Source organism: Perna viridis, chromosome 11 (assembly GCF_037379345.1).
Source record: "Perna viridis isolate PV_CMFRI_1.1 ecotype Kerala chromosome 11, ASM3737934v1, whole genome shotgun sequence".
Lineage (NCBI taxonomy): Eukaryota > Metazoa > Mollusca > Bivalvia > Mytilida > Mytilidae > Perna > Perna viridis.
This window is the reverse complement of record NC_142455.1, coordinates 3822022-3846930: the sequence shown is the minus strand read 5'-3', so window position 1 is coordinate 3846930 and position 24909 is coordinate 3822022. Positions and strand designations below refer to the sequence as shown.

General features: G+C 33.6%; 1 long non-coding RNA gene across 32 annotated transcripts in view; it reads left to right on the top strand.

Moving 5' to 3' along the window:
• The window catches only part of LOC148602366 (uncharacterized), a 54842-nt gene that overhangs the window by 11166 nt on the left and 18767 nt on the right, over window positions 1-24909 (top strand). For 9 of the 32 annotated variants that reach the window (XR_015916343.1, XR_015916339.1, XR_015916345.1 and 6 more), the window contains 5 exons: window positions 4013-4203; window positions 4887-4996; window positions 7349-7448; window positions 8239-8368; window positions 9824-12442. This is a non-coding gene — a long non-coding RNA (uncharacterized LOC148602366). The other 23 variants (XR_015916335.1, XR_015916334.1, XR_015916331.1 and 20 more) reach the window with 19 other exon arrangements.

Genomic DNA, 24909 nt, shown 5'->3' with positions numbered 1-24909 from the left:
CTATTGCCATCACTTGGAGGCATCATGAAACTATAAGTTTCTTCTTTACTGTTACATTTCTGCTAGTGAGCTTCTAGCTTGGGTAGAAGGCTGAAACTGTGTTGTTCTATGGTGACAAGAATTTTTTTGTATTGTGTGTCAGTTTCAGCTAGTATAGGTGTGTTTTCTGGGAACCCATATCTTCAAAGTGCCATTTTTAGCTCGCCTGGCCAAAGGCCATATGTGCTATTGCCATCACTTGGAGTCCGTCGTACTTGTCCGTCGTCGTTAAACAATTTTTCAAAACTCTTCTCCTCTCACACTACTTGACCAATTGGTACCAAACTTTGTATGAATATTCTTTGGGGTATCCTGCATAGAATTGAAGTGGGGATTTTTGATCCATCAAAAAAAAAGGCCTCCGTTACTAAAAATAGAACATAGGGGTCAGACAGTAGTTTTTTGCAAATATCTCCAAAACTGTAGGTTTAGCTGATTTAAAAAATTTTCATTTTCATATGATAAGCCATGTTGGAGTTATTGCTCTTTTTCAATGTTTTTTCCTATTTTTAATGTTATTTCTTTAAAAAATCTTCTCCTTTGACACTGCTTGACCAATTGGTACCCAACTTCTAATGAGTGTTCTTTGGGGTATCCTGCATAGAACTGATGTGGGGATTTTTGATCCATAAAAAAAATGGTCCACGTTAATAAAAATAGAACAAAGGGGTAAGACAGTAGTTTTTCACATATATCTCCAAAACCATTAGGTTTAGCCAAATTCTTTCAAAATATGATACGATCCTTATTTGTAGGACTACAAAAGTCTTCAGGCATAAGAGTTGTTAGATGCCTCCTTATAAGAGTTATTGCCCTTGACAGGGGAAAATGACAGGTTTTTATTTTTTCAGTTTTCAGCCAATGTCTTGAAAACTATGATAGATTTTAACTTTCATTTGCTGAAATGATACTTATGATAAGTCCTATCAAAGTTTTCTTGAGTCAAAATTGTTGGGGAATTTCTTGTTTAATTTATTGCCCTTGAAAGGCAAAATTCAACCAGGTGAGCGATTCAGGCTCCTAGGAGCCTCTGGTTTTCAGTGACTTGGCCACTGTTGACCCTGATTTGATCAGACTACACACAGTCTGATGATAGAGTTGCCAGTGCCCTTGTTGACTTTATGGATTGGCGTATGGATTCAACTGGAAAAATTTCTCGCATAGTTTATATTTGCTGGTACAGTACTTCTAATAGCGTGATTACGGGGCTCAACTTATATGTAGCAAGCATCACTTTATCTAGGCGGTAGTTTATAATTTGTTGTAAAACATGTTTGGACTTCTCATTTGATTCAATTTCAAAATTTCCCTGCTTTAAGGAAGCATTTTTTTCAATCCAAGTCTTAGATTTCTTAATTTTTGAACATGCAAATAAATAAAGTTAACATTTTGAATGGTTACCACAGGAACAGTTCACTATGATACTATGGCATCAGTAACATATGATAGTTTTGATAGAGCCCCATCAGGAATTTTGTAGTGTCATGTATTCTGCTTGTCACCTTGCTGCTATGTCAGAAGCAAACAGCCCATGGAGGTGTTTTTTTGGGGGGGTTTTCAAGCGAGCTGGCATTATATCACACACACTTGACAGATTTGTCACATACTTCCTATGGTTGGCTGACATGGGTCTTTTGTTGAGGTAATGTACTGGTTCAGTTGAAGTAAGACCTTTGTTGACCATGCTTTCTGCAGCATTATATGCACTACTGTCTGGATCTGTGGTTACTTCATTAAGCTCAAACCCATCTCGCAGTTCTTGCCCAGGCTTGTTCATTTCCAATACTGTCTTGCATGTTAATTTAGTTTTTAGCTCACTTGGCCAAAGGCCATGTGAGCTTTTGCCATCACTTGGCGTCCGTCGTCCGTCCGTAAACTTTTACATTTCAATCTTGTTCTCTGAAACCACAGGGCCAAATAAAACCAAACTTGACACAAATGTTCACTGGTATGAGGGGATGAAAGTTTGTGATTTTGGTGCCGATTGGAAATTCAAGATGGCCGCCACCGAGGATCTTAGTTTAACATTGGACCCTGTGGGAGAAACATGTAAAAATCTTCTTCTCGGAAACCACTTGACCAAATTAAACAAAACTTGACACAAATGTTCACTTTTATGAAGGGATGTAAGTTTGTGATTTTGGTGCCAATCGGAAATTCAAAATGGCCGCCACTGAGGATCTTACTTTAACATTGGACCCTATGAGAAAAACATGTAAAAATCTTTTTCTCGGAAACCGCTTGACCAAATGAAACAAAACTGGAAACAAATGATCGTTGGCATGAGGAGATGAAAGCTTGTGATTCTTTTGCCATTTCAAAATGGCTGCCACTGTGGATCTTAACTTAACCAAAGTTTCCGCTTGAGAAAATATACATCTAGAGGTCGCCACATGATCTTCAACAAGTGGGAAATTTCCTCCATGTAGCAAGCTCTAAATTGCCCCAATAAAAACAAAGTGGATAAATCAGTGAACACAATACTGAAGGGGGCTGGAGGGGGTCTGATCCCGGAATCCCGACTTTATTTTTACTAAATCCCGAAATCCCGAACAACAAAGGAACTTAAAAACTGCTAAAATCCCGATTCCCGGTGGATTTATTTCCGGAAATCCCGGGCTTAATTCTTAGAAATCCCGAAATCCTGAGCTTAAAAACCTCTGATCCCAGCATCCCGAAAAAGGTCCGGCCCTTCCTCAATACTATATCAGTTTATCATTTATGGTAAGAAACTAAAATGTTTTAAAAAAAGACAACTACATGCCAGCGACTATATTTCCTGCCTTGGGACAGGCGCAAACAATATGCAGCGGGGTTACACTAGTTTTGTTGGATCCAAACCCTCCCCCTCTATATGGTCAAAGGCTAAAATAAATACAAAGTTAGACACACAGTAAAAATCAACCTGAAATACATCCAATTCATTAGAAAAGTACCTCAACAATTATTAACAATAACATAGAAGACAAACAAATGAGGTATAAACAATGAATGCTCGCAGTTACTGAAAGCAAGCTCAGGACACAAATAAGGATGACAAATCTTCAAGCCTCCCAACACAAAAAATATCAGTTACAAAACTTCCAAAGGATTTAGAACTGCAACATCATAGACTATGTTGGTCTAGCAAGAAGTTGTGCAATGACTAAAATGCTAAAATATGAATGATTAAGTTATAATGTAATGATCTAATAAGAGTATCAATATTTTTTCCTACAAAGACAAGATTTAATGATCTGACAACAATGTCGAATTTATATCCTTTATGAATCAGTCTATTTAAATAATTCTTAAGATTTGATGGACATTGTTTGCATTTATGTGCCTTGTAAACTATATTTCCATACAAAACTGGATGTGAAATGCCTAGTTTAATAAGATTAGTTTTTTAGCAAAGTAATCATGTTGGAGGCTAAGAAACGCTGTGTTTTGCAGAAATTTCATGGATTCCGCAAAACAATGGCAATTTCTGCATTTTTAAAGGCCTGGTTCCGGATTTTAGTATGTTGGGGTTGCAAACTATGCATTATGTCCCCTTTCCAACCTGTCCCATGCAATAATTCCTGTTTACCAATGCTTTAAATTGCAAGAAAATCTTCATCTAAGGAAAATTCCTTGTAAATTTACGCAAAATTATATGAAATATTTAGCAAGTAATTAAACCAGATGAGCGATACAGGCTCACGTGAGCCTCTGGTTTACTGTATGCTTTTTCTTTTTTATGAGCACAGCTTTGATTTTTGATTTGTGGCTACAACATAATGTTTGAATGTTTCATTGTCAGTTACAGAGAAGTTAGACTGTGTTGCTAGTTGGAATGGCGTTTTTCCAATACCTTAATATATTCTGCTGATATAGATTCCATCGGCCTGGACATTTTTTGTCTTAGGATCCTAGCCATGTAGTCTTTTCACCCTTTTTACCTTTTCTCTCTGCATTTTCATGTCTTCATTTTTCTTTTCTGTTATTTTAGCCACTTAATTTGATCTATACTGCATACCTGATACAGATGGAGGGGGGATATTTGATGCCATACAAACTTGATGGTAACTTGATGTACCTATTGGTGTGTGTTGAAGACCCACTTGCCTGCCTACATTTACATGTATTTTGGCTGCACGACGACCGTGCTTGTTGCTTTCAACGTCTTCGTACAAGTTAAAGGTTTTTGATTTGTATTTGCACTTAGTACACTTTGCCACTTCTGTTCAAGCTGAATCCCATTTCTGTTCTTTCAATAAATCCTGTCTAAGTAACCTTTTTACTTCGGTGACATTTGTATGTGCTCTCTAAATACTTTATTCTACATGTCACTATTTTTTCCTATTGTTACAGTTCTATTTGTCTTTCTTTCAGATCTGTAGGCACAAATAAAAGTTTTTACTATAAATTTCCTTCTAATTCAATTTTAGAAAGGATTTATTTTTCATATAATCAATCAGTTGAAAAATGGTCTATTTAATTACCTCCCTTGTTTTCATTATTTTTTTTATCATGCACCATTTACATCATATGCTCATATTTCTGTTTTCCATATCTACTTTTTATAGTAATTTCATAACTGTATTTCTTGACAGTGAATAAAAATAAAAGTTTTATGTAGGTTTCTCTTGTTTTTAGGGATTTCAAAAAAAAATGGGGGGGGGGCTATTTTCATGTGTTCTACCATAGACATTTGAAAAACTCCAAAACTCTATTTTACATGTATTGAAAAACTTTCTTTTTTTACATGTATAAATATGGCTTTCATATATCAAAGTACTTCTGAATAACTTATTTAGTTAGATTAATGTAAAGATTTGTCTTGTGCAGTCTTAATTTTATTCTCAGCACATTTTCTACTTCAGTCTTAGCTGCCTGATTTGTACACAACAACTGCATAGATGTCATGGAGACTGGAATTTCTGTTGAATGTTTGCTTGTTGGAGATTTAGTCACAAGATCATATTCATCCAGTGTTAGTTTCACAAAATTAGTCACTTGTATTTCATATACTTCAGAATTTGTATGTGTAAGCCCTTTATTGTGGGGTGTGTTTCCATTCCTAAACTTGTATTTTTTCAAGTGAACAGCATAGTGTCCCTTTTTTAAAATTTTGTCATGAAATTACATTGTAAAATTCTAGAAACAATATTTGATTATCATTACCAGATATTCTTGTGCCTTTTTTTTGGTTAAGTGGTTTTCTTCAAGAAATCAACAGAATTTTTTTTAAATTGAAAAGTCAGGGGTTGAAAATTCCTAAAGCCCGATGCCCAGGACTAAAAAAAATGCACCTCGGGACTTGTCGTTTTTCAATGAAATAAGTCTGTCGGGCATGGCAAATCTAAAAAAAATAGAACTAATTTTTGAAAGATTTCGTTGTCATTATTTGGACCATGTTTCTTGATCTATTCCCTGACCTATAAATAGTAATAACTTTATTTTTAGAATGGGTATTTACTAGATCGATCTATTGATTAGTCATTCTCAAGTCTGAATCACACCTGCGCTTGATCAGACACATTTTTTGACATGCTACAAATTTTATTAATCAAGCGCTGGAATGATAAAGATCAAATTTTGTTGATAATTTTTTGAGGATAAGATCGTTGCTCAATTATAATTTCACGGTTAAAAAAAATGCAGAAATGGAAAGCTGATGACAAGGCATCAGATGTGGAGATGGAATCAATTGACACTGTGTCTTCTTCCCTGCAAACCTAGAATTATACATAAGAATATCAGATAACAAAATTGCATTTATATTGATTGGGACTTGACATAACATTGTTCGGGCTTAGTGTACAAAAGATGAAAAAGTCCAGGGCTCGGGTCTTCCCAAAAAAATGTTCAACCCCTGAAAGTTTTGCTGAATAATATAAAATTTACTCTGGCCACAAGTGGAGGCAAGATACTAAATAAAGCATAATATTTGGTCTTTGAATATAAAAATGAGTAATTTACTGAAAAATATTTAGGTTTGATGGAATTTGTTCCCTTATAGGTATAAAACCACTAAATATTCATGAGATCAACAAGCACTGCCCATTTTGGGGAGAAAAATTTGAGGTAAGGAAATGAGTGCCAGAACTTAGACCATTGAATAACACTGCTTGGTTTGAATTTTTTTCTTACAGTACTTTCATTTTTCTAGTAATTTTTATTTTTTTTTTTTTTCAAGAACTGAAATATTTTTTTTCACCAAAGATCTAAAGAATAGGGATGTCCTGTATAGAAACACAGTGCTGAAATACATTGTTTACAAACAAGCCATGTGAATTGCCAAAAAGTTCTGCATGACCATATAGTTTGACAGCGGCATAAGATGAAACTATATATCTTTTTATCTAAACAATATATGAAAAATCCAGGTTTTGAATGGTAAAAAAATATGGGTGTTGATTTTGTGATGGCTAAGCATAGAAAGTAATGGGAGTTTTTTTTTCAGAATTTATACCTATAAAGGAGAATGTTTGGTAAGGACCCTTTTTTGCCTCTTAATTTGGGCTTTTTTGAAAATTTGATTATCTGATTTCTAAGTAATAGCAGTATAGTAAAATGGTGGCAAACACTGAATTTAAGATGTTTTTGACAAGATTTATGATTTTATTCCAGAAATAACAGTGTGCATTTATGAGACTTTTACAAAAACCTTGAACATTTCTGCAATTTTTACGGTGATTTTTGTGTGGAGCGGAAGTTGCCACACATCTGTTGACTCAAGATATTTTTACACGAGTTGTAACTGACAATTATACACAAAATATATGAAGCAAGAGATTCAACATGCATGTGGCCATTGTTCAAAGAGTAATAAACTACACAAAATTTGGTGTTTTCCAGCCTTTTTAACAGATTTTTCCAATCTCGGTCAAGTTTGAAGGGCTTATATGTTCAAATTATTACCATAAACCAATCAAATCAACTATAGAACACATTAAAGAGCTTGAGAAACAATATTAGAGTTTTTTCATGTAGACTTTGTTTTTGAGGCCAAATTTTGCCCTTAACAAACCAACTTCTTTGTCGGCTACAACCTTATTTCCCATGGAAGTTATAAAAAAAACTTGTAAGGTATTTCAAAACATATCACATTTACTCAAGATTTTTTTAAAAAATTTATCGCAAACTTTGCCTATAGTAATAGGTACAAGTATTGTATTGATATTCTTGAGCGGGTCTACGTCAAAACAGGGAGGCTAATAAAATAGTCAGAGTTCCTTTTATGTTTTTTTTTTTTAAACAGCTGCATGTAATTTTTGACTTGAATTTTGGCCATATTTAAAGATGTATCCAAGTAGATAAAATGTGTGATTTTTATATACAGATTCAAAGACAGGAAAGAGGAGGTATGTCCAGTTGATAAGGAGTACAGCAGCACAACACCACCAAAGTGAAAGTAGAAAACATGTGCTTTTGACTTTAAGGTTTGACAGTTTCCCAATCTTTGTGGATTGGTCTAGGTTTTTTAAGTTAAAATCAAATTTCTTGAAACATTCTATATGCATGAAAGTTGTACATGTATCATAATTCAAGATATTGATCATTACAATATAATTACAAATTAACATATCAATGATATAATTGATACACACTTTTTATATAACATCATAAGCAACATAAAATTATGGATAAAATAATAATAAATCATCATGGATACGAGACTAACTAATTACCTCACTTATGTTACATTCCTTATGCATTTCTTCCTCTCTGATAATTTCAATAGAAGAATTTGTTTTTTCCTACCTACTGACCTAAGCTTTAAATCATTGGGTTGAGAAACAGCAAACAAACATATTTTTGTGTTTGGGCTGATATAGAATTTTTCTGTGTATGTGTGCACACTTACATTTGAAAGTAAAAATCACTCGCCTAATGCATTTTTGCTATTCTTAATTGATATTTTTTCTAAAAATAATATATATTTTTGAGGATTTTGGTCACTTAATATCAAATTTATTCATGTTTGCCATGTTGTAGAACAATTTTAATGCAAATTTCTATTATGACGAATATTGTAGTTGTTGACAGGTCTGGAATATCTTCTTTTATCATACTTTAGTGATATTTCTTGCAGTAAACCATAAATTGTTCATGATTCAGTCTGAGGCCTAATTTGCATAGCATAATGCATAGAATTTCAAGTATTGTGGTATAATTTTGGCAAATTGTGTTTTATTTCATGTATTAAAAGTAATTATCTGTTTTTTATAGGATCAAGCAATCAATGATAGATGTCAGTTGCCAGGTTGTTTAGGTTAAACTGAACAACTGTGCCCTGCAGCAGCACCATAGGTTTATGTATTTGGAAACTGTTTGGAAATGACATTCTTAAGAGATTTTTGTAAGCATTTTTATTTGTTAGCATATAAAGCACAATCAAATTGTGTAGTTAAAATGTTGATTTTCTACTTTTCCAGAAAAAAGAACTGCATTTTAGTAAAAAATGTGTTTTTCATTGCTTAATTTACCTAGTAGGTTAGAAAGCAAGAGATGAATAAAATAAGTAAATTTTACAGTTTTGTTTATGTATTGGGGATATGTTTTTTATAAGAAATACACTTCTTTATCAAACTAATGATGAGAGAGTTCAAGGATTATAGTGGAAACTAAAAGAATGTAATTCAGAGACAAAGACAGGCATGGATAACTGACACACAACCAAGAATAAAAAATCACTGAAATATTATACAGCAGTCCCCCTTTCTAGGGCCCCTCATTTGAAAGACCACTCCTTTCTCCTGGCCATATTTCTCTTGCATTAACTCTTTTATATACTAATTAACCCCTTTTTGAAGGCCACCTTTTTTCGGCCAAAAATATCCTTTGTCCTCTCAAAAACAACCATGCTGTTGTTTATTTACAACTTTGATAACAATGATAAACCAGAAGTTTGAGACCGGATGTTCAATAGTTTGACCTGAAAGGTTAAAGTTACACTTCTGTGATTGCACAATTGGTAAACAAAGATGACATCTGTTAAAAAAAAAATGAAAGTGTTGACACTCGAAAACAAAGTTAAAGTCATTAAATTAACTGAAAAGGGTCACAGTTTGAGGAAGCTGGCGGCAGATTTTAAGGTGTGTAAAATGCAAATTCAGAATATTATTTGGAAAAAGGAGAACATTTTAATTATGAAAACAGTCTGACATCAGTTCATTTTTCAAAGTAAATCTGATACAATGTACACGTTCAAGTTCTTTTAATGAATGCATCTTATGTTTAAATACATTGTTATATTTTAATGTGTCATACTTGCATTTTAAACAGATAATAAAAGGCATTTTAATATTCATAAAACATGTAACAGACATTATCTGGATTATACATAAAGGTCCTACAAAAGAAAAGCAAATCTGTTACATAAGGAACATTTTGTATATATTTTCAGCCATTTTGATTTTCAGATCAATTCCTTTATAGAGACCACCCCTTTTGTAAAGCCTCTTTTATGTTGCAAATGGGTTGTTCTCTCAAGAGTGGGACTACTGTACATGCAAGGTAAAACAGAAGTAAATAAGCATCTAAGACTCCACAAAAACTGGAAGCATAACCATAGTGCACTGATATGGTAAGCATCCTCTGTTTTTCTAGCAACACCCGCTCAGTTGCTCATAAAAAGTCAATTCAGGGAAGAAGAAAAAAGAAAGAAAAACTATTGGCATTTTGTACAAATAAGTATTCATTGTGCAGATGGATTCACTACAAGTTCATGACAGCCATAAGTAATATGGTTTTATTTTGTTCAGTTTTCATTATTTATGGATTGAACTGCATTGAATTTATTTCTTTTTTTCAGGAGGGAAAAAAGCTGTCTTCCTTGATGTGTTCAGTGATTGTAATATTCCCAGACAAGGGTCAAACTATAGTATTAGACCTTTGTAAATATTTATTTGTGTCATAAAATGGATGTATTTTTTTGAAAAAAAAAAAAACACTTTTCCTATTTGTTCACCCAGGGGAATGGAGGAAAAATAGCATTTATTTTCCGGCATTAGGTTGATCAGTCACGTACCCTGTTCAAATGAAAGGAAGAAGAACTTTGGAATAACAGATTGGTATACTGACACAGTTTGTAATGAGCATTTTTCTCTCAGATTTTTAAGGATAGAAGTTTAAAAAAAATAGGTTTATTTTATTTTAGAAAATACATAGAATATGAAATTTTGATAGATTGCATATTACAAATGAGTGTGGAAAAAAAAACCTGCTGAACTTCTGGTACCTTTAAACTTCTGTATGAATGGCGATTCATGTCACAATAAGGATATTTCTATAACGATGCTTTTTAGCTCACTTGGGGTCCGTCGTCGTCGTGGACAAATTTTAAAATATCTTCTCCTCTGAAACTACTAAACTGACAGGTTTTAAACTTTGCATGATTATTCCTTAGGGTGTTTTGCACAAAATGATCGTTGGGATTTTTGATCATTGAAAAAACATGGCTGCTGTTACTAAAAATAGAACATAGGGGTCAGATTGCAGTTTTTTGCAAACAACTCAAAAATCGTTGCCTTTAGCAAATATCTGGCAGGAATAAAATTGTTCAGCATCATGAGATGGACCTATGCCAAAATTTTCAAAATGATTGGTCAACTGATGTAGGAGTTACAGCCCCGGAAACAGATTTTTTTTTGGATTTTTTGCATGTGCAACTTTGAAAATCTATTCAAAATCTATTGGACAGAATTCAATGAAATTTGGCATTTATGTTTCTTAGGGTATTCCACACAAAATGGTTGTTGGTATTGTTGATTCATGAAAAAATATTGCCGCCGTTACTAAAAATAGAACATAGGTTCAGATGGCAATTTTTTGCAAATAACTCAAAAATCGTTGCCTTTAGCAAATTTCTGTCTGGGTAATATTGTTTAGCATTATGAGACAGACCTATGACCAAAATTTTCAAAACGATTGGTCATACGGCCCCTGAAACAGTTTTTTTTATATTTTCGCATATGCAACTTTGAAAATCTGCTTCTCAAAATCCATTTTACAGAATTCAATGACAGTTAGCATACATGTTCCTTAGGGTATCCCACACAAATTGACCGTTCGGATTAAGACGGGGTTTTTGAAAAAAAAAAAAAAAAATTGTTGCCTTTAGCAAAATTCTGGTTCAGGCCATGAAAATGCTATGAAAAGCATTTCCTGCATTTGACAATTTAGTTGATTTTAACTTAGCCTGTCTCATTCCTCAAGTTTTTCAAATAAGGAAATGGTTAACCAGGTGAGCGATTCAGGCTCTCTTGAGCCTCTAGTTTCTTTCGTGATAGTTTTAACTACTTACTGGAATTAACATTAAATTAATTGGTAGTAGCATTTGTTTAAAGTATTACAACACTTTGAGGGAATGGGGTTATTTATATAATTTAAAGTATGTTTCTCGCAAGTATCATGATACTTGATAATTGTGTAATGATAATAGTTGAAAGTATTTGTATTCCACTTATTTTAAATAAATTGAAAAAATATATGTTGCCATTCCCCTATCTTTTACCTTTACTTTTGAACAACACTTACCAAAATCCATCCAGGTTTTTTTTTAAACCCTTAGCAAAGTTACCCTATTTTCAACAAAGAAATTTGAGCAAATTGACCAATAAGTGGTCAAATACCAATGGCAGTGTTTTCAGTTAGTCCTTCGATAGGCCTCAAAGTTATTTAACTCTAATGTCTTAAAGTGAATTAATTTGTCAATCCAAATTATTTGGCCATTTCTGTTACACTAAAAAATAACATCAGAAGGAGAAAGAAGACTTTGCCTTAATTGTAGTCATACACAAATCAAAGTAGTTCTATCCCCAGGTGGCACTAAAAAGTTCAGTTAAATATCACTAGAAAATAAACAACAAAAATCTTCTAGTAATTTTGTGTGAAGCGAAGAGCTGAGAAAAGAAATAATGGTAAAAATTTCAACCATTTAAATAACTGTAATTTTAGAATCTGATCATACATCGATTTCTAACTGTAGGTCAAGGTCTGTTGTATCCTTTATCTCAAAGTTTTTTTTGTTTTTTTTTTTTTGGGGGGGGGGCATAGATGCTATGTATCAAATATTAAATTAGGAATTTTAAAGATGATACGTCACTTATATAGTGGAAACTGAAATTAAAGGTTCTAGCTAAACGATATTCTTTCTTTCGAATCAGATCAGCTATAAAGTCGGCCTCATAAGAGTGATGAAATAGGTCAGCTAGTAGAAGAGCACAATTTGTTCCCACTGGAATGCCCACCATTTGTTGAAAAAGGCGTCCACCACAGTGGACATATATGTGTTAAACTTTCATGTACCAACTTAGAAGTACCTATACAAGGGAAACTCGTATTAAATTACGGAAATCAAATTGTCTACAGACTCCAACTACACACCTTTAACATAATACATCCAAATGTGTTTTGCAGTCGTATAAAATTGGTAAGTCTAAGTATTTCACTAACTGAAAAATGGACTTAATTATGTAAAAAAAATAACCTTAATTTGTCTCCTTATCAACCAAAAAATAAGGCATGTGTAACATAATTCAGTAGGTAATCTTGAAATAATATTCAATTTCTTATTTTATGTAATATGAAGAGTAAATATTTGATACAAAATGGCTTGCTTAATGGCTTAGACTGTTTTTGTTTGAAGGTTGTAGCTTATGACTATTCCTCAAATTCAAATCGCTGTTTAAATCTAAGTGACGCGTAATGTCAAATATAGTTCACTTAACCTAGAAAACCTGGGAGGGAAAATGTTGTATACTAATCTAGCCATTCAAATATTGTGTTATTGTTTAAATCAGAAGGATACATCATGCGTCTGTTCTTAAGAAAGCGTTTTTTTTTTTTTTTTTTTTTTTTTTTTTTTTTTTTTTTTTTTTTTTTTTTTTTTAAAGGCATATACCTAGAAAGTTGTGATATGTAATTAAAGCGGTGAAAAATTGAACAATATCAAGGATCTTGAATGGATACAAATGTTACCCTTCTATACATCCATTAAATCATTCATTTCCCTCACACCTTTTTCGAAACCTACACTTCACATGGTCATATTACTTGGAATCATACTTCCCTTACCAAAATATGCACATCACATCTGATGCAAACTGCACTCTTTGCTTTGTTATAGTCCGTGAAATAACACTTTCCGGTCAAAACCCATTCATGCTCATAACGTCTGATGCGGACCCTGCGCTTAAAATGGCCGTTTGTCCGAAGAACTACCCAAAACCAAAATATAGCCTGGTTATGTAATCTGATGCGAATTGTATGCTTGACATGTCCAAACTCTTTTAAACAGATGATTCGAAGCCTACTCTTCACATAGCCAATACTACTAACATTGCACTTTCCTTACCAAAGTATGCTCATCATATCAGATCCCAACTGTACCTTTAACATTGCCATAGTCCGTGAAATAGCACTTTCGAGTCGGAACTCATTCATGCTCATTACATCTGATGCGGACTGTAGTCTTAACATGGCCGTATGACAGAAACACTACCCAAACAATTGCATGCTTATCACATCATATAATAATTTTACATGGCCCAACTGTTTCAAAAATTTTATTCTTGCTAAAATCATACATGCTCATCACTAAAAATGCCAACCGTTTTCTTAATAAGGCCAAAGGACTTAAAATATAATTTTCCTAACAATTACGTACACGATCATCACATCTGACGGAAACCGTACCCCTGACATGCCCGTATGACAGAAAATCTACCCAAAAATGCATGCATATCACATCATATAAGAATTGAACGCCTAACATGGCCGAACTTTCAAATAACTTATTCCTGCTAAAATCATATATGCACATAACTTTAGATGTCGACCGTTTTCTTAATATGGCCAAAGTACTTGAAATATCATTTTCCTACCCAAAATCATTAATGCTCATCACAATTGATGCGTACAGTTCTCCTTTAAATAGCCATTATACAATTCCAAAGATAACAATACTGTGTGAAATATCCCTTTCGTACCTTAATTCTCCATACTAATCACATATGATGCGAACTGAACTCTTAACATGGTCATACTATCTGAAAAAGCACATTCTTACTAGAATCATACATGCTCATCACATCTGATTTGATATGTAACCTAAGTATGACCATGCTACTTCAAATAGCATTTTCCTACTTTGATCATACATGTTCATCACATCTGATTCGTAATGTATCTGTAATATGATTTTAATACTCGATATAACATTTTCCTGCCAATAACGTACAGGTTCATCACATCTGACGCAAACCGTACCCCTGACATCCACGTTAGACAGATAAAACTACCAAAAAATGCATGCTTATCACATCATATAAGAATTGTACGCCTGATATCGCCAAACTGTTTCAAATAACTTATTCCTGCTTAAATCATATATGCTCATAACGTAAGATACCAACATTTCCTTAATATGGCCAAAGTACTTGAAATATCATTTTCCTACCCAAAATCATTAATGCTCATGACAATTGATTCGTACTGTCCTCACTTAAATAGCCATTTTACAATTCCAAAGATAGCAATACTCTGTGAAATACCATTTTCGTACCTTAATTCTCCATACCAATCACATATGATGCGAACTGAACTTTTAACATGATTATACTATTTGAAATAGCTCATTCTTAGCAGAATCATACATGCACATCACATCTGATTTGATAATGTACCCTAAGTATGACCATTCTACGTGAAATAGCATTTTCCTACCTAAATCATACATGCTCATCACATCTGATTCATACAGTATTCTTTATATGACCTTATGACTCGAAATAACATTTTCCTACCAATAACGTACATGATGACCGCATGTGACGCAAACCGTACACCTGACATGCCCGTATGACAGAAAAACTACCCACAAATGCATGCTTATCACATCATATAAGAATTGTACGCCTAACATGGCCAAACTTTTTCAAAAATTATTCCTGCTTCATATATGCCGATAACTTAAGATACTAAACGTTTTCTTAATATGGCCAAAGTACTTGAAATATCATTTTCTTACCCAAAATCAATATTGCTCATGACAATTGATGCATACTGTTCTCCTTTAAATAGCGATTATACAATTCCAAAGATAAAATACTGTGGTATGAAATACCCTAAATGTGACCGTACTACTTTAAATAGCACTTTCCTACCTAAATCAAATATGCTCATCACATCTGATTCCTAATGTACTGTCCATATGACCTCACGACTCGAAATAACATTTTCCTACAAACAACATACATGATCATTACATCTGACGGAAACGGTACCCCTGACATGTCCGTATAACAGACAAAGATAGCAATACTCTGTGAAATACCATTTTCGTACCTTGATTCTCCATACCAATGACATATGATGCGAACTGTACTCTTAACATGATCATACTACTTGAAATAGCACATTCGTACCAGAATCATACATGCTCATCAAATCTGATTTGATATGTGTCCTAAATTTAACCATGCTACTTCAAATAGCACTTTCCTACCTAGATCATACATGCTCATCATATCTAATTCGTACTGTATTCTTGATATTTCCTTACGACTCGAAATAACAATTTCCTGCCAATAACATACATGATCATCACATCTGACGGAAACGGTACCCCTGACATGCCCGTAAGACAGAAAAACTACCGAAAAATGCATGCTTATCACATCATAAAAAAATTATACGGCTATCATGGCCAAACTGTTTCAAATATTTGATTCCTGCTAAAATCATACGTGCCCATAATTTAAGACGCCAACCGTTTTCTTAACATGGTCAAAGTAGTTGAAATATCATTTTCCTTACCAAAATCAAAAATGCTCATGGTAATTGATGCGTAGAGATCTCACTAAAATAGCCATTTTACAATACCAAAGAGAGTTATACTGTGTAAAATGCAATTTTCGTACCTTAATTCTCTATACCAATCACATATGATGTGAACTGTACCCTTAACATGATCATACTACTTGAAATGGCACATTCTAACCAGAATAGAATAGGCTTATCACATCAGATTTGATATGTACCCTAAATATGACCATACTACTTCAAATAGCACTTTCCTACCTAGAACACACATGCTCATCATATCTGATTCATACTGTATTCTTAATATTACCTTACGACTCGAAATAACATTTTCCTATCAATAACGTACATGATCATGACATCTGACGGAAACCGAACCCCTGACATGTATGTGTAACAGAAATCTTCACAAAAAATGTATGCTTATCTTATCATAAAAGAATTGTATTCCTAACATGGCCAAACAGTTTCAAATAACTTATTCCTGCTGAAGTCATACATGCCCATAATTTAAGACGTCAACCGTTTTCTTAATATGACAAAAGTACTTTAAATATTATTTTCCTACCCAAAATCAATAATGCTCATGACAATTGATGCGTACTGTTCTCACTTAAATAGCCATTATACAATTCCAAAGATAGCAATACTGTGTGAAATACCATTTCTCGTACCTTAATTCTCCATACTAATCACATATGATGCGATCTGTACTGTTAACATGATCATACTGCTTCAAATAGTACATTCTTTCAAGAATAAAATAGGCTTATCACATCAGATTTGATATGTACCATAAATATGACCATTCTACTTTAAATAGCATTTTCCTACTTAAATCATAAAGGGTCATCTTATCTGATTCGTACTATATTCTTAATATGCCCTTACGACTCGAAATAACATTTTCCTACCAATAACGTACTTGATGACCGCATGTGACGCAAACCGTACCCCTGACATGCCCGTATGACAGAAAAACTACCCACAAATGCATGCTTATCACATCATATAAGAAGTCTACGCCTAACATGGCCAAACTGTTTCAAATAACTTATTCCTACGAATATCATATAAGCCGATAATTTAAGATGCCAAACGTTTTCTTAATATGGCCAAAGTACTAGAAATATCATTTTCCTACCCAAAACCAATAATGCCCATGACAATTGATGCATACTCTTCTCACTTAAATAGCCATTATACAATTCCAAAGATAACAATACTTTGGTGTGAAATACCCTATATATGACCGTACTACTTGAAATAGCACTTTTCTGCCTAAATCATATATGCTCATCACATCTGATTCCTACTGTACTGTTCATATGACCTCACGACTCGAAATAATATTTTCCTACAAACAACCTTTATGATCATCACATCTGACCCAAACCGTACCCCTGACATGTCCGTAAGACAGAAAAACTACCCAAAAATGCATGCTTATCACATCATATAAGAATTGTACGTCTATCATGGCCAAACTGTTTCAAATCACTTATTCCTTCTTTATCCATATATGCCCATAACTTAAGATGCCAAAGTTTTCTTAATATGGCTAAAGTACCTGAAATATAATTTTTCTACCCAAAATCATTAATGCTCATGACAATTGATGCGTACAGTTCTCCTTTAAATAGTCATTATACAATTCCAAAGATGGCAATACTCTGTGAAATACCATTCTCGTACCTTAATTCTCCATACCAATAACATATGATGTGAACTGTACTCTTAACACGATCATACTACTTGAAATAGCACATTCGTAACAGAATCATGCATGCTCATCAAATCTGACTTGATATGTATCCTAAATTGGACCATACTACTTCAAATAGCACTTTCCTACCTAAATCATACATGCTCATCATATATAATTCGTACTGTATTCTTAATATATCCTTACGACTCGAAATAAAATCTTACTGCCAATAACGTACATGATAGTCACTTCGGAGGGAAACCGTACCCCTAACATGGCCGTTTAACAGACAAAATATCAAAAAATGCATGCTTATCACATCATATAAGCATTGTACGCCTGACATCTCCAAACTGTTTCAAATAACTTATTCCTGCTAAGATCATATATGCCCATAACTTAACATGCGAACGTTTCCTTAGTATAGCCAAAGTACTTGAAATATCATTTTCCTACCTAAAATCATTAATGCTCATGACAATTGATACGTGCAGTTCTCCTTTAAATAGACATTATACAATTCCATAGATAACAATACTCTGTGAAATACTATTTTCGTACCTTAATTCTCCATACAAATCACATATTATGCGAACTGAACTCTTAACATAATCATACTACTTGAAATAGCTCATTCTTAGCCGAATCAAACATACTTATCACATCTGATTTGATATGTAACCTCAATATGACCATACTACTTGAACTAGCACTTTCCGTCTTCAAGCACACATACTCATCATATATGATTAGTAATTTATCTGTAATTAGATTTTACGACTTGATATAACATTTTCCTGCCAATAACGTACAGGATCATCACATTTGACGTAAATCGTACCCCTGACATGCACGTATGACAGAAAAACTACCCACAAATGCATGCTTATCACATATAAGAAGTGTATGCCTAACATGGCCAAACTGTTTCAAATAACTTATTCCTACTAAAATCATATAAGCCGATAACTTAAGATGCCAAACGTTTTCTTAATACGGCCAAAGTACTTGAAATATCATTTTCCTACCCAAAAACAATAATGCTCATCACAATTGATGCATACTGTTCTCACTTAAATAGCCATTATACAATTCCAAAGATAACAATGCTTTGGTGTGAAATACCCTAAATATGACAGTACTACTTGAAATAGCACTTTCCTGCCTAAATCATATATGCTCATCACATCTGATTCCTACTGTACTGTTCATATGACCTCACGACTCGAAATAATATTTTCCTACAAACAATCTATATGATCATCACATCTGACGCAAACCGTACCCCTGACATGTCCGTAAGACAGAAAAACTACCCAAAAATGCATGCTTATCACATCATATAAGAATTGTACGCCTAACATGGCCAAACTGTTTCAAATCACTTATTCCTTCTTTATCCATATATGCCCATAACGTAAGATGCCAAAGTTTTCTTAATATGGCTAAAGTACCTGAAATATAATTTTTCTACCCAAAATCATTAATGCTCATGACAATTGATACGTGCAGTTCTCTTTTAAATAGCCATTATACAATTCCAAAGATAACACTACTGTGGGAAATACCAATTTCGTACCTTAATTCTCCATATCAATCACATATGATGCGAACTGAACTCTTAACATAATCATTCTACTTGAAATAGCTCATTCTTAGCAGAATCAAACATACTTATCAAATCTGATTTGATATGTATCCTATATTGGACCATACTACTTCAAATAGCACTTTCCTACCTAAATCATACATGCTCATCATATCTAATTCGTACTGTATTCTTAATATGACATTACGACTCGAAATAAAATTTTACTGCCAATAACGTACATGATAGTCACTTCGGAGGGAAACCGTACCCCTACCATGCCCGTTTAACAGACAAACTATCCAAAAATGCATGCTTATCACATCATATAAGCATTGTACGCCTGACATCTCCAAACTGTTTCATATAACTTATTCCTGCTAAAATCATATATGCCCATAACTTAACATGCGAACGTTTTCTTAGTATAGCCAAAGTACTTGAAATATCATTTTCCTACCCAAAATCATTAATGCTCATGACAATTGATACGTGCAGTTCTCCTTTAAATAGCCATTATACAATTCCAAAGATTACAATATTCTGTGAAATACAATTTTCGTACCTTAATTCTCCATATCAATCACATATGATGCGAACTGAACTCTTAACATAATCATACTACGTGAAATAGCTCATTCTTAGCAGAATCAAACATACTTATCAAATCTGATTTGATGTGTATCCTAAATTGGACCATACTACTTCAAATAGCACTTTCCTACCTAAATCATACATGCTCATCATATCTAATTCGTACTGTATTCTTAATATGACATTACGACTCGAAATAAAATTTTACTGCCAATAACGTACATGATAGTCACTTCGGAGGGAAACCGTACCCCTAACATGCCCGTTTAACAGACAAACTACCCAAGAATGCATGCTTATCACATCATATAAGCATTATAGGCCTTACATCTCCAAACTGTTTCGAATAACTTATTCCTGCTAAAATCATATATGCCCATAACTTAACATGCGAACGTTTCCTTAATATGGCCAAAGTACTTGAAATATCATTTTCCTACCTAAAATCATTAATGCTCATGACAATTGATACGTGCAGTTCTCCTTCAAATAGCCATTATACAATTCCAAAGATTACAATACTCTGTGAAATACAATTTTCGTACCTTAATTCTCCATACAAATCACATGATGCGAACTGAACTCTTAACATAATCATACTACTTGAAATAGCTCATTCTTAGCAGAATCAAACATACTTATCAAATCTGATTTGATATGTAACCTAAATATGACCATACTACTTGTACTAGCACTTTCCTACTTCAATCACACATACTCATCACATCTGATTAGTAATTTATCTGTAATTAGATTTTACGACTTGATATAACATTTTCCTGCCAATAACGTACAGGATCATCACATCTGACGCAAACCGTACCCCTGACATGCACGTATGACAGAAAAACTACCCACAAATGCATGCTTATCACATATAAAAAGTGTATGCCTAACATGGCCAAACTGTTTCAAATAACTTATTCCTACTAAAATCATATAAGCCGATAACTTAAGATGCCAAACGTTTTCTTAATACGGCCAAAGTGCTTGAAATATCATTTTCCTACCCAAAATCAATAATGCTCATCACAATTGATGCATACTGCTCTCACTAATAGACATTATAAAATTCCAAAGATACCAATACTGTGGGAAATACCAATTTCGTACCTTAATTCTCCATATCAATCACATATGATAAGAACTTAACTCTTAACATAATCATTCTACTTGAAATAGCTCATTCTTAGCAGAATCAAACATACTTATCAAATCTGATTTGATATGTATCCTATATTGGACCATACTACTTCAAATAGCACTTTCCTACCTAAATCATACATGCTCATAATATCTAATTCGTACTGTATTCTTAACATGACCTTACGACTCGAAATAAAATTTTACTGTCAATAACGTACATGATAGTCACTTCGGAGGGAAACCGTACCCCTAACATGCCCGTTTAACAGACAAACTATCCAAAAATGCATGCTTATCACATCATATAAGCATTGTACGCCTGACATCTCCAAACTGTTTCAAATAACTTATTCCTGCTAAAATCATACATGCCCATAACTTAACATGCGAACGTTTCCTTAATATAGCCAAAGTACTTGAAATATCATTTTCCTACCCAAAATCATTAATGCTCATGACAATTGATACGTGCAGTTCTCCTTTAAATACCCATTATACAATTCCAAAGATTACAATACTCTGTGAAATACAATTTTCGTACCTTAATTCTCCATATCAATCACATATGATGCGAACTGAACTCTTAACATAATCATACTACTTGAAATAGCTCATTCTTAGCAAAATCAAACATACTGATCAAATCTGATTTGATGTGTATCCTAAATTGGACCATACTACTTCAAATAGCACTTTCCTACCTAAATCATACATGCTCATCATATCTAATTCGTACTGTATTCTTAATATGACATTACGACTCGAAATAGAATTTTACTGCCAATAACGTACATGATAGTCACTCTGGAGGGAAACTGTACCCCTAACATGCCCGTTTAACAGACAAACTACCCAAGAATGCATGCTTACCATATCATATAAGCATTGTACGCCTGACAACTCCAAACTGCTTCGAAAAACTTATTCCTGCTAAAATCATATATGCCCATAACTTAACATGCGAACGTTTCCTTAATATAGCCAAAGTACTTGAAATATCATTTTCCTACCCAAAATCATTAATGCTCATGACAATTGATACGTGCAGTTCTCCTTCAAATAGCCATTATACAATTCCAAAGATTACAATACTCTGTGAAATACAATTTTCGTACCTTAATTCTCCATACAAATCACATGATGCGAACTGAACTCTTAACATAATCATACTACTTGAAATAGCTCATTCTTAGCAGAATCAAACATACTTATCAAATCTGATTTGATATGTAACCTAAATATGACCATACTACTTGTACTAGCACTTTCCTACTTCAATCACACATACTCATCACATCTGATTAGTAATTTATCTGTAATTAGATTTTACGACTTGATATAACATTTTCCTGCCAATAACGTACAGGATCATCACATCTGACGCAAACCGTACCCCTGACATGCACGTATGACAGAAAAACTACCCACAAATGCATGCTTATCACATATAAAAAGTGTATGCCTAACATGGCCAAACTGTTTCAAATAACTTATTCCTACTAAAATCATATAAGCCGATAACTTAAGATGCCAAACGTTTTCTTAATACGGCCAAAGTGCTTGAAATATCATTTTCCTACCCAAAATCAATAATGCTCATCACAATTGATGCATACTGCTCTCACTAATAGACATTATAAAATTCCAAAGATACCAATACTGTGGGAAATACCAATTTCGTACCTTAATTCTTCATATCAATCACATATGATGCGAACTGAACTCTTAACATAATCATTCTACTTGAAATAGCTCATTCTTAGCAGAATCAAACATACTTATCAAATCTGATTTGATATGTATCCTAAATTGGACCATACTACTTCAAATAGCACTTTCCTACCTAAATCATACATGCTCATCATATCTAATTCGTACTGTATTCTTAACATGACCTTACGACTCGAAATAAAATTTTACTGCCAATAACGTACATGATAGTCACTTCGGAGGGAAACCGTACCCCTAACATGCCCGTTTAACAGACAAACTATCCAAAAATGCATGCTTATCACATCATATAAGCATTGTACACCTGACATCTCCAAACTGTTTCATATAACTTATTCCTGCTAAAATCATATATGCCCATAACTTAACATGCGAACGTTTCCTTAGTATAGCCAAAGTACTTGAAATATCATTTTCCTACCCAAAATCATTAATGCTCATGACAATTGATACGTGCAGTTCTCCTTTAAATAGCCATTATACAATTCCAAAGATTACAATACTCTGTGAAATACAATTTTCGTACCTTAATTCTCCATATCAATCACATATGATGCGAACTGAACTCTTAACATAATCATACTACTTGAAATAGCTCTTTCTTAGCAGAATCAAACATACTTATCAAATCTGATTTGATGTGTATCCTAAATTGGACCATACTACTTCAAATAGCACTTTCCTACCTAAATCATACATGCTCATCATATCTAATTCGTACTGTATTCTTAATATGACCTTACGACTCGAAATAAAATTTTACTGCCAATAACGTAGATGATAGTCACTTCGGAGGGAAACCGTACCCCTAACATGCCCGTTTAACAGACATACTACCCAAGAATGCATGCTTATCACATCATATAAGCATTGTACGCCTGACATCTCCAAACTGTTTCGAATAACTTATTCCTACTAAAATCATATATGCCCATAACTTAACATGCGAACGTTTCCTTAATATGGCCAAAGTACTTGAAATATCATTTTCTTACCTAAAATCATTAATGCTCAGGACAATTGATACGTGCAGTTCTCCTTTAAATAGCCATTATACAATTCCAAAGATAACAATACTCTGTGAAATACCATTTTCGTACCTTAATTCTCCATACAAATCACATATGATGCGAACTGAACTCTTAACATAATCATACTACTTGAAATAGCTCATTCTTAGCAGAATCAAACATACTTATCACATCTGATTTGATATGTAACCTAAATATGACCGTACTACTTGTACTAGCACTTTCCTACTTCAATCACACATACTCATCACATCTGATTAGTAATTTATCTGTAATTAGATTTTACGGCTTGATATAACATTTTCCTGCCAATAACGTACAGGATCATCACATCTGACGGAAACGGTACCCCTGACATGTCCGTATAACAGACAAAGATAGCAATACTCTGTGAAATACCATTTTCGTACCTTGATTCTCCATACCAATGACATATGATGCGAACTGTACTCTTAACATGATCATACTACTTGAAATAGCACATTCGTACCAGAATCATACATGCTCATCAAATCTGATTTGATATGTGTCCTAAATTTAACCATGCTACTTCAAATAGCACTTTCCTACCTAGATCATACATGCTCATCATATCTAATTCGTACTGTATTCTTGATATTTCCTTACGACTCGAAATAACAATTTCCTGCCAATAACATACATGATCATCACATCTGACGGAAACGGTACCCCTGACATGCCCGTAAGACAGAAAAACTACCGAAAAATGCATGCTTATCACATCATAAAAAAATTATACGGCTATCATGGCCAAACTGTTTCAAATATTTGATTCCTGCTAAAATCATACGTGCCCATAATTTAAGACGCCAACCGTTTTCTTAACATGGTCAAAGTAGTTGAAATATCATTTTCCTTACCAAAATCAAAAATGCTCATGGTAATTGATGCGTAGAGATCTCACTAAAATAGCCATTTTACAATACCAAAGAGAGTTATACTGTGTAAAATGCAATTTTCGTACCTTAATTCTCTATACCAATCACATATGATGTGAACTGTACCCTTAACATGATCATACTACTTGAAATGGCACATTCTAACCAGAATAGAATAGGCTTATCACATCAGATTTGATATGTACCCTAAATATGACCATACTACTTCAAATAGCACTTTCCTACCTAGAACACACATGCTCATCATATCTGATTCATACTGTATTCTTAATATTACCTTACGACTCGAAATAACATTTTCCTATCAATAACGTACATGATCATGACATCTGACGGAAACCGAACCCCTGACATGTA